The sequence below is a fragment of the Mesoplodon bidens genome, assembly GCF_964165515.1.
Source record: "Mesoplodon bidens genome assembly, chromosome: 7".
NCBI classification, from domain to species: Eukaryota; Metazoa; Chordata; class Mammalia; order Artiodactyla; family Ziphiidae; genus Mesoplodon; species Mesoplodon bidens.
In genome coordinates this window covers 69663836-69676051 of record NC_138164.1, presented here as the reverse complement: position 1 = coordinate 69676051, position 12216 = coordinate 69663836, and the positions used below count along the sequence as shown (strand labels likewise).

The 12216-nt window shown below is 41.2% G+C and overlaps 1 protein-coding gene across 5 annotated transcripts in view; it reads left to right on the top strand.

Moving 5' to 3' along the window:
* The window catches only part of DLG2 (discs large MAGUK scaffold protein 2), a 1231136-nt gene that overhangs the window by 1084878 nt on the left and 134042 nt on the right, over window positions 1-12216 (top strand). The gene's annotated exons all lie outside the window — the stretch shown is intronic.

Here is a 12216-nt window from a genome sequence, read left to right as displayed (position 1 = left end):
TCCTTATAGCAATGGGACACGTGTTCTTGACTAACCTACACTTGTCAGTACACCACTGTAAGACCTTAAGTTTAACCATTTTGAAGAAATTTTTGAAATGTTATTAATTATGTTAAATTAGTTAAAGGTCCCTGCTTTTAACAAGTTCTTTGACCATGTTGTGATCCAGGGTAAAGTTCTTAGCATAGGTTGTAGTAAAAATAATGAGAAGAAATATTTTCAGTTCTGATACATCCTAAATTGAATATGTGGGCCAAAGCCCTGGACATTGGCTTACCATCAGTATGGGAAGAAAATATTCTCATATTGCTTCCTGGCCTGCTTGACATCTATGCATTAACTTTGGGGTATTGATTGGAAATCAGAAGTACTCTCTCAAAGAGCTATGTGGTTTTTTTCTTAAAAGTTTTGGTAGAATGACTTTCTTCTGTGGCATCTCATTACCAGTTGATTCTCAAACCACAAAAGTTACTTGTTCCTTGCCTGTCAAAACTCATTAATTTACCAGGAAAAAGATGACTGATTGAACTTGAAATGCCCTGTGGTCTTTCATCCCCATAGTTAACTGTTGAGTAAGATCCATCATCACTCAACTATAACATTCACCTCTTAGCATAAGCCTTCTATATTCCTCCCAAAATATACTTCATCAATGCTGACTCCACTTGAAAAAAAACCCAGAAAACTGTACACTTGCAAACTGTAAAAACTCAGTGAATTTGAAGTATCCAGTTGTTTCTTAAAAACAATTCACCAGGGGCTTCCCTGGTGGCGCAGTGGTTGAGAGTCCGCCTGCCGATGCAGGGGACACGGGTTCGTGTCCCGGTCCGGGAAGATCCCACATGCTGCGGAGCAGCTGGGCCCGTGAGCCATGGCCGCTGAGCCTGCGCGTCCGGAGCCTGTGCTCCGCAACGGGAGAGGCCACAACAGTGAGAAGCCCATGTACTGCCAAAAAAGAAAATAATAATAATAATTCACCATATTTCTTTGAGGATTTTATGTCATATTAAAGGATTAATTCCTAGTTTTTCATAAAATCTAGGAAAATCTTCCCAATTCCAATTGGAAACTATTCCTCATTCCACTATCATTCAGTTAAAAAGAATGATGACTTACAATAATAATAATGTAAGTATTAACAGCCAAAGGGGGAGAGTGATGTCCAGTTAATGGTGCAGATGAATCCAGGTATCAGTCGAGGAACCATGCCCATCCTCACTGTATTCTCTCTCCATCAGGATCTGGTCAGATTCCCACCTAGGGTCATATCCTCCTGATCTGAAATTTCACTGTCTTTTCTTGACATGAGGTGCATGTTATAGCCATTAATTGATGTACTTGGATTGACTTGTCCTGTTGGTTCCTCTTTGGCTATAAAGTTATCTTTTGTGTGTATTAGGTAGGCACAGCAGGGCCAAGAAGGGAGCAGGATTCCAGAAGGCGGCAGGTTCTCGAAGGCCTTGATTTGCTGGCCTCTCTGACAAGCATAGAGTCCCTTCTTATTCCAGGGAGTTCCAGTACCTCAGAAGTCCTGAGATTTAAAATAAAAAAACCCCAGAATATCAATGTCCCAAATTTGTTCAACTGCATTTTGGAAGATTATTTTGATACATTTCTGTGTAATCTGTGAAAGGAACTATTGAGGACCACCCTAGAACATGTCTTGTAGTGACATCACAAATATGATGGAAAGTAGCTGTTTCTGTTCTCCTTACTTGTGTTGTATTGCTATTCTTTGTGATATAAAATATTTTCTAATCTTGAAATGTTTTAGTCTTGGGTAACCAATTAGGAAAAGCCAATTAGGTTAGTAGGTTAGAGATAAATCAGCTAATAAAAATGGAATGGTTATATAGAATAAAACTGGAAGGAAACATTACCATATTGTTGGTATCTTGTTAAAAAAGTAGAATGCATAAAAATGTCAATGTACTGGAAGGAGTTTGCCAAAAATATACTGGTAATAGCTTACTCCTTTTAATTAAGTTGTGGAGGATTAGGAAAATTAAATGAAGTGCTATGGTGCTATTATGTAAGACTAATAGACTTATTTGAAATAGTAGTGTTACTCAGAATCAGACCTTTGCTCTCTAAAATGGTAAATAAAACTATAACATACAAAAGAGATGAAGACTTAAGGTAATAAAGAGTGTTACCTTGTTAACATTCTAATAGTGGGAGGTCATATTGAAAGGAGGAACTACTTTTAAATGAGGTTCAAAAATAGCTGACACTAAATGGGAAATTTTCCAAATTATTTCTTCACAAGATACCAAAAGTGTCTTGTAGAGAGCTGACCTCAGTATCTAAATGACTTTTAGAGGCAGAGAATTGGAAAAGATATGGACCATGAATAGAGTAAAATCAGAGGGAAAGAACTTACAAGATCCCCTGGCCTTGTTCTCATGCAATGTGATAAATTAATTTAAATTAATTAATTAATTTCATTAATTAATAAAATGAAATGAAATGGCAAGGCCTAAAGGGGATTCTTACTAAAAATGATTAAGTATGTTTGTTTGTTTGTTTCACACCAGTTTTAGCTATAGGATTTTCATAGATATGCTTGTTTCATCCAGATTGCTTGAATAGAACTACTGCCAGTTGATTGTGCTTATTTTAGAAAGTCAACTAGTTGCTGTCTCAAAATAAATCAGTAGCAGAATTTCTTTGATTATATAAACATCAGATGATGAGCATGTCTCTTTAATCTGAGAATGACACCCTGGAGTATTATTCTCTTTATTCTGCTCAGCTTTATGTAATTCTAGGGCTGGAACCTTAGCTATCACCAGGCCCACTGTTTAATTTGCAGAAGGGGAAACTGAGGCCCCAGGAGGGAAAGGATTTGCCCGGGACCCCACAGCCATTTGGTGGCAGAGTTAGATGTCCTGCCTCCCAGGGCCACCTCACTCCACCTGCTCAGGGCGCAGCTTGTGCGTCTCAGCTGTTGAACGCACTTTGGCCATGAATCCCAGTGTGCTTCCGTCAGCACAGTGGCCGACTCTTGGATTAAGGAGTAGATTAGCTGAGAGGAGGAATTCAAACAGAAACCTCTCTGGGGTTTTTACACAGGATAAACTGTACTATAGCGATTTCATAGGGGATTTCTTTAGTACTATTCGTATTTTTCCATGAAGCCGAAACCTAAACCAGAAAGCAAGCAGCTTCTTTGTTCTGTAATAAACAATTTAGCTGACTTAGTAGAACATTTGTTTGCACCATAAAACCACCCTTCCCCTTGGAGTCACCTCCTCTTCCCTATATACACAACACATACACACGCACACACTCTCTCTCACACCTCACACTCCCAACATTAGCCCTGCACTGACTGTGTCCAAGATAGTGCATCTCCTCAGGATATTGCAGAAGTTGACCTCATTCCCCTACTAGAAACGGTCCTCCCTGGTGATGGCGATTTATTTGCCTGATAGTGTGGAAGAGAGGAGGGAACTAGCACATCTGAGCCAGGCGGTGTTGTAAACTTGAGCCAACCCTCTCTACTTTCCAGTCTAGTTGTAATCATTTTCCTTCTTCTAATCTTTTCTGTAAGGTGCTTGAAGTGCTTTGGTAGTGCCATGCAAATGGAGTTGATTGTCGCTAATGATAATACTGTACATGTTGTATGCCAGTGATTTGCATCTATTTGATTTAATGGGCTATGCGTATTGTGTATTTCCTGCATTGTGAAACATATGTAGTTGTAGAACCTTAAAAGTAAATAAAATATTAAAAATTTGAATAAAGTATTTTTCAAAATGCTCCACAAGTACATTATCAGTTCTTCAGCCATAGATTCACTTGGGCTCCTGAACCACTGGAATACGGGGTTTTGGGTTTCGTTGCATGTACTTTGGGGCTCTCCATATGGGCAGCTTGAGGTCTCCCTCCCTCTGAAATATGCACTCCCCTTCTTCTTATCAGTTGTTAAATGCATCCCTATAGCAGAACAAGGCTTTTCCTGCTACTAATAGGAATGCACCTTTATATCTAAAAGCTATGAAGAAAGGTCAGAGATACAGGGGATTAAATTCACACAGAAGTGCAAATGGCTAAGGAGAGATCCTTTCTTCTGATAAAAGAGAGCAAGAGCACCCAGGACACTGGGAGAATGGAGAGGGGAAGAAAGAAAAGCAGGTAAGTCCACCAATGGGGAGTAAAAGATCACAGGAAAGAATATAAAAGAGAAACTTGACCCATGTTCATTTGTTAATAAAAGGTATCGATTTTGAGAGTTGAAGTGAATAAGCTTTCTGTTGTGAATTTAGGTTTTGTTTGTTTGTTTGTTTGCTTCATATTTGGAGCATTTTGTGAATTTATGTTTAGTCAGTTACTATAATTTATTCATGCATTCATCAAGCATTTTTTGAGTGTATATTCTGTGCCAGGACCTATAATGGACATTGAGGACCAACAAGGAACTCACATCTAGTGGGGGGGACAGGTGAGGGGAAGACAATCACAATGCGGTGTGGTGTGAAAAGTTAGCTCTAGAAAGGCCGAGAACCTTTACTGCTGCCTTATATAAGGATATCTGAATTGATTCTTGAAGATTTTGTATGAGTTAATCCAGAGGCCTTCAAACCTTTTTACTCAAAGTAAGAAATGCATTACTCATCATGACCCAGTAAATACATACACACATAAAGCTGAAAGAAAAATTTCATCAAATTGTACCTTTTATGTACAGTAAACTTTGGTATTTTCCATTCTATTTGTCTATCTCTTTTTTAAAAAAGAGATGGTCACAACTCATTAACTTGATTTAATAACTCACTAATGGGTTGTGATCTACAGCTTGCAGATGGAGTAAACAAGGAGGAGCATTCCAGGCAGATGACACAGTACATAGGCAGGAGAACACATCTTCACTACGTTACAGTTAGCATCTCTGGAATCCCCAGACCCTTGGTGTTCTAGCCAACTTGGAAGGCGGTTCTCCCTGGCATAGATGAGGAAGTAGAAATGGAGGGAAATGTTTGTCAGGCATCTTCTGTGGGTCACCCATTGTGTTAGTGTTTGGCATATATTTCCCCGTATGATTCTCGCAACACCTCGAAGAATCGGGCGATATTTCCTCTATTTTACAGGTGAAGAAAGTGAGACTCAGAGAAGGTAAATATTTGCCCCCAAGCTCACAGAACGGGACTGGATGTGAGCTAGACATTCAGGTCCTGTGTGTGAGGCAGTAGAGAACAGTGCTTATTTAAGAGCACGGTTGCTGGATTGTGCCAGACAGACAAACATCTGAATCTTGGTTCTGCCACTTACTAGCTCATTGATCTTGGACAAGTCAGTCTCTCTTGCCTTAGCGTCTTTATCCGTGAAATTAGTAATAAGATACCACAAAGTGGTTGTGAGGATAAAGTAAAATGGTGAATTTAAATACCTGGCACATGTGAAGCAATTGGTTAATGTCAGTGGTATTTATCATTTATTAGAAAGGCAAACTGTCCCCTGCAGGACAGAGAGACTGTAGAATCGTTTGTGAATGAGACACTTTTCTCAGCAGCGGTGATTCTCCCTGTGCCTTGGCTTTCCTTCATCAAGGGAAGGAGGATAGACTTCCTGGAGACCTTTTATGTTTTTAGTCCTCTGGACCCCATGAAAGCCAACGGGAAAGGCCAGGATTCTATGGCTCCAGAGTGCCCAGCTCTGCCAACTCATCAGGCATTTCTCATCCCCCACAAGGGTCTGTCCAGAGGCAGAATCTAAAAAGAATTCAGTTGGAGACACAGCTAAGAAGAAAGGGTTGCTTTGCTTACACCCGGCCCTTCCAGTTCCTCATGGGTGTTATCAGCGTCCCTATCCTCACAATTTCTTCCATTTTTCCTCTGCATTCTTCAGCTGCTCTAAGCCCTCTGCTCATGGTTTTCTGTTCTGAATTTGAAGGATTTACTTCTTTTTACAGTGGTTCGAAGTCCACATTTTAAACTGGTAACTCAGACTTTCTACTTTCATTGACAGTTTTTGCTTCAAAGGCTATATAATATAACAAATGCTGAGGTCTGCCTCCTGCCCCATTGTTTAACATAATGTTTTTACACATAGATTCATCAGGGCATCGATTCTTTCATTCAACAAACATGGTTTCACATACTTACCTACAATATACCAGCCTGCCGTAGATGCTAAGGATACAGAGAGGAGTAAGAGCACAGACTTCCTTCCCTCAGGATTCTCATTGTGCATATCTGCAGGCAATTCAAGTAGTATATGGATCATTATTGTAACTGTCTTTTTATGATGCCTCATGTGTTATATGCCTTGCAATTATTAACCTATTTTAGTCTTTACATTATGCCTATAAGGCTTCCTACAATGAAATCTACCCAGAAGACCACTGGTATTTAAAACTCAGCTATGAAAATGGTGATCACTCTGGTCTTTATTAAAGCTTCATGGGAAAGCTCCTTGAAATGGCAATACCATCAATACTGGACCCGCAAATCCCAGTTAATGTCTTCATTTTACTATATCCTTAGTGCCTTACGCCACAGTGCTTGGCGTAAGGAAGTCTCCTTAGTAAATATTTATTGGATGAATTAATTCCTAGATTCTCTTTCCTATACAAATGTGAAAGAAAAAAATTAGAAGATAAGCCAAGACCTTTGAGCAGTCAGTCCTATGGAAACCCAATACCAAGTGTGTGGAGTCTGGCTGTGTCCTGAGGGCGCAGGAACTACCTACTGGTCCTGGGATTTCCAGGACGCATTGGGCTCCGCAGGGCCTTTCAGGCTGCTTCATTTGCCTGCTGAACTCTGTGACCCTCTTTCAACTGAGGCCTAATTCAATAATACATTTAGACCATGACACACAGCCTGTACACTCTTAGCAAGAGGACTTGGGGTAAGGGCTGGGTTCAGGGTGAACTTCATCCATTTTCTCATTCTCAGCACCCTTAATCTTCCTGTTCTAGGGACATAGGGCTGGGGGTTATATTGAAGCAAGTCTTGAACAAACATATCTCACCCAGGATTCTTTATCCTGATGGGTTTTCATTCTAGAGGAAAGATGTTCTTACCTGATTGATTTTGTTGGGAGGGGAAAGCAACATCATCATATAAGTAAGAGACCCTCGTCTTTTTTCTTCTTCTTCTTTAAACAGTAACATATCCTTCCACTCTACTTCCTTCCCCCACTGTACTGCTGGTCAGTAATCTGGGGATGCAAAGGAAGAATGTGGAATGAAGCCAGTCAGGGGACTTTGCTCCAGTGCAAAGCTGCTTTCAACTTCACTTGGCTATGGATTTCTCCACGGCATTTAAGGCAAAGCCATGATATCTGTGAACTTTATTATAAGTCAAGTTTTTACCTTCTTCCCTTCCAACCTTGGACCAACATGCTGTCAGCAGCCATCCCCAGAGGACATGTCTCAATCCTGTGTGCATCCCCTGCCCAGTGCTTGGCACAGTGCTGGCTACAATGGCACTTTTACTGCCTGTCATTCATTCAGTCACTCATATATTCTTTGTTTGTTTGTTTGTTTGGTTTTTGGTTTTTTGCGGTATGTGGGCCTCTCACTGTTGTGGCCTCTCCCGTTGCGGAGCACAGGCTCTGGACGCGCAGGCTCAGTGGCCATGGCGCACGGGCCCAGCCGCTCCGCGGCACGTGGGATCTTCCCAGACCGGGGCACGAACCCATGTCCCCTGCATCGGCAGGCGGACTCTCAACCACTGCGCCACCAGGGAAGCCCACTCAAATATTCTTATTTGGCAAAATTATCATTTATTCTTTCAGAAATACAATGTATTATAGCACCTTGGATTCAGAGTTTCTTATCTCTCTTAAAATCTTATCGGAGGAGAGATGACCAGGTACCTGAAACAGTTTAACAAAATGAGGCAGAAAGTCTGGAGATAGTCTAGACTTGGGAAGCCAGAGAGATCTGGAGAGGGCATTGCGAAGTCAGGATAGGCAGCTGGAACCACACTGAGAGGCCAGAGCTTGTGTACCAGTGCTTTACTCCTGACTTCACTTAAGCCTTATAACAGTGCTATGACATAATTATGATTATTATCCCCATTCTACAGAGGAGGAACCTTGTAGAAGGAAAAATAACCTATACGTGGTGCTACGTGGCCAAGCCATATTCTCTACCCAGGTGTGTCTCTCACTGGAGCCCATGCCCACTGTACTACAGTACAGTGAGGAGAAAGTTAATCCTGTAGGGGCAGAGGTTACATTCATATTGATAGACCTTCTGTTTGGTTTATGCTTTATACTGACTTCCTCAGGGTAGACCTGGCATCTGGTCCAGACTTCACAGTTGCTCAGTTGCTGAAACTTGAGTTTCTCATTTATAAAATGGACATAATACTTGGTTCACAGACTTGTTGTTAGGATTAAGTTAAACTAAGTCCATGAAAGAGCCTGCCAGATGGGCCCGTTAGGTAAAGGGGAGGACCTTTACCCCTTCCATTGCTCAGAGCCTGCCTCCTAAGCTGGTGCCTCCTTTAAAGTGGAATAGATTTTGATTCTTCATGTATACTTTGAGACTCATTAGCACTATGTGCACTCTTTCAGGCATTTGCATTTTTTTTTTTTTTTTTTTTTTTTTAATATAAATTTATTTATTTATTTTTGGCTGTGTTGGGTCTTCGTTTCCGTGCGAGGGCTTTCTCTAGTTGTGGCAAGTGGGGGCCACTCTTCATCGCGATGCGCGGGCCTCTCACTGTCGCGGCCTCTCTTGTTGCGGAGCACAGGCTCTGGACGCACAGGCTCCGGACGCGCAGGCTCAGTAGTTGTGGCTCACGGGCCCAGTTGCTCCGTGGCATGTGGGATCTTCCCAGACCAGGGCTCGAACCCGTGTCCCCTGCATTGGCAGGCAGATTCTCAACCACTGCGCCACCAGGGAAGCCCCAGGCATTTGCATTTTTAATTGCATCCTTAATTGTGGAACAAAAGGCTTTGTCTTCAGGCAGCTAATTTTGTGCCAGAAATAGAAAGGAGGAGGGGTCATTGGGCATCTGGAGGAGGTTTCTCCTTCACCTAAAATCATAGGCAGGCCCCGATTTTAAAAGGTTTTTAATTTTTAGATTTCTATAGGAAGAGGGACAATAGTACCATGGACGACTCTACCATTGACCATCACATTTCTTTTATCTATCCCTCTATCCCAAGATCTAGAATCAGATATCATTTTTATTAATGGCAGACCCTCATTCATTCACTTGCTCACTCACTCATTCATCCAGAAAACTGTTTCAGAGCCACAACCATCCACCTTATGCTATACTATGCCCTCGGGAATAAAAAGATTAATAGGGCATCTTTTCTGCCCTGAAGGCACTCAAGAATCACTCTACCAGCCTGGGTTCTGATCCTCACCCCCACCCCACGGTTATCATATTTCCAGACATTTCACATCTCCAGAGGAGGTACTTTAGCCTGTTAGCCTCAAATTACTACTTCCAAGAACAATCTGAACAGCTCTAGCTACAAAAGAGGGCAGAACAATAAAAGGCACAACACAGAATGTTCACAGGAGAGAACAGGTGAGAGATGAGGGCGTGGAAAAACTGAGGGAATCTCCACCCTAAATCATGAGATTAGGTTAGCAACAAGGGAATAAACTTAGGACATTGGTCCTTTCATCTCAGCATTTGAAACAGAGCCAGACACATTATAGGAAATCTTTAAGTACTTATGGAACAAACTTTTTGAATATCAATTCAAATTGATATTTGAATTGATATCAATTGAACATGAAGGTTAAACATGGTGGTACTGGGAGAATCACCAGTGACTCATAGATGCTGGTTGAGTTAAGCACGTGCCCCTCTGTGTTCCTCTGCCCCATGTAAACTCTCTTCTAACCTTCATACCCTCTCCACTGCCCGCCTCTTGACTCACCTGTCCCCTCCACCGGATGGTGAGCACCTCTCAAATGGAGATTTGCCCAGTTACAGTCTGTATCTGCGCGGTCTGGCATACGGTAACTGCTGAATCCATCAAGTGATTGAATTATGGATGTTGCTAGATTGGAGAGCATTTAACTTTTAATTAAAATTTTACTTAATTACCTCATGGCTTGCAAATGGTTCCCTGCCTAACAGAGGTCCTTGTCTCTTCTTGATGGGATGAATAAACCGTCCTGTTCAGTAGTGATAATTGTCTCAAACTATGTTTTTTTTAAAAACTCATTTAGCCAGACAAATGCCATATTTAATATAGGTTAAGACTTCAAACCCATTTTCCTTTTTATTGGGAATCAATAAGAACAGAAACAATAGTAAACATCCACAAGTTCTTCTAAAATACTTCCTAATAATAAACAGCTAATTATAATTACATCCTATTCTATGCCAGGCAGTTTGCTAAGCACCTTATATGGATTATCTTATATAATTCTCACAGCCCCTGCCCCCCTAAGAGATAAGTGCTAGTTTTAGCCCCACTGTAAAGAAGAGAAAATGGAGACCAGGTTTGAAGTTTACCCATAAGAGGCTAAGCTGGGCCTAGAACCTAAGCCGGCTGTCCTCTGCCCCTACCTATGGTGCCATGTGGCTTTACTGAAAGGCTTGATTTGATTTAAAATATCTGTTAAGTAGGTATTGTTTTCCCACAGTTTTCAGATAAGAAATCTGTGGCTCAAAGTATTGAACTATCTCCTCTTTTCTCCAAGCATAGAGTAGTACCAAGCCCTTGCCTCAGTCCGCTCTCTTTAAAGGTGTGTGAACCCACAACTCACATGTACCTTTGTCTAATGTTTGCCTCCTGTTTCATTTACTGCCACGTAACACACCGCATGATTTCTATAGAACTACTTATGCATTGTTAAATGTCGAATGGGCAGCTGAATGAATATCATAGTCACCTTAGATCCTGTACTCTAGTTTGAAGATGCCCAGAGCATGCGGTGTTGTGGTTAAATTGAGCGAGACCCCCTGAGCTGTGGCCACGACAACAGTGTGAACAAATTCTCTGCCCCTCTTCTGCCAGCAGATTCTGCAGCCTGCGTAGCCCTAGCCAGGTAAAGCCCCACATCAAAGAACACAATTGAAGTGCCTGTCATACGTTGTGCCCCGAACATGGGGGAACATGCAGCCTGAGACCCACAGTCAGCTACACAAATTGTGGGGCCCAGTGCAAAGTGAAAATGGGGCTCCACATTCAAAAATTAGAATGTAAAGACAGTGAGAGCAGAGCATAATACTAAGTGCGGGACTCTGCAACCACGCAGGCCCACACCCATGATGCCAGTCCTGCTAACACCGGGCTTAGGACAGTTTGCTCAGAGCTGAAGGCATGTGTGTTTCCCTTAGTAAATAGTGCAGCAAGTGTAAGAAACACGATATCAGCATTGGGAACATTTTCAAGGAGCCAAGCTTTGTCTTTTACCTAAAAGAGTACTTTGTATAAAGTATCCATACCTCTGCTTTTGGGATCTGTGGAAACACTATCTTTCAGCCCTCTTAGTGCTTGAGGACCTTGAAATTCCACTTGCTCTGAGCTTTCAAGGGCCTGCTTTCAGTCATCACTCTCCACTGTAGGAAATCCTTTCAAAAGTTAAGTGGTGTCATTTTTTCACATTTAGTTAGCACCTGCAGTACACTGTTCTGCAAAACAGTCTTCCTGTTCTGCAAAAGTTACTACCCCTTCTCCTAGCTCCTCAGGTCTAAATTGTTAAGAAAATGTATAAAAGTGCCTCAGAGAACTTTGGAAATCACTGGAACCTGTTGGGTGTTTTTGTCCTTTCCATGTGTGATTTCCTACATGCAGAGGCTGCAAGACTTATAGATTTCCCTGACCAACAGCATTAGAATTTTAAAAATCAGGGGCCTGACATGGGATTGACAACTTAATTTCACCAAGTAAGAAGTCTAAAAATAATAAACCCACATACAAATTATATTTTAAATTGATCGCTCTTTATTATTGCCATCATTTTATGTAAGAAAGGCCATTTTAAGGTCAGAAAAGTGGGAACAAAATATAAACATCAGGAAAAGTACTCCAAATTTTAAAATTTATATTTTATAAACCCCACTAGATGCATCTCCATCTTTCTACTATCCACATAATCCTACCTTGTAGCTAAAAAAATTAAGGCAAACATTGTGACAGCTAACTTGTTTAAATTCTTAATCCTGAATTTTCTGGTTTTAAATGATTATAAAATGCCTGAGATGGCTTTTTACCTTTGTCTTTTCTTGATGAAGAAAGCCATCTTTTAGATTTTCTTATTCCTCATGTATTTTCTTCATTTTT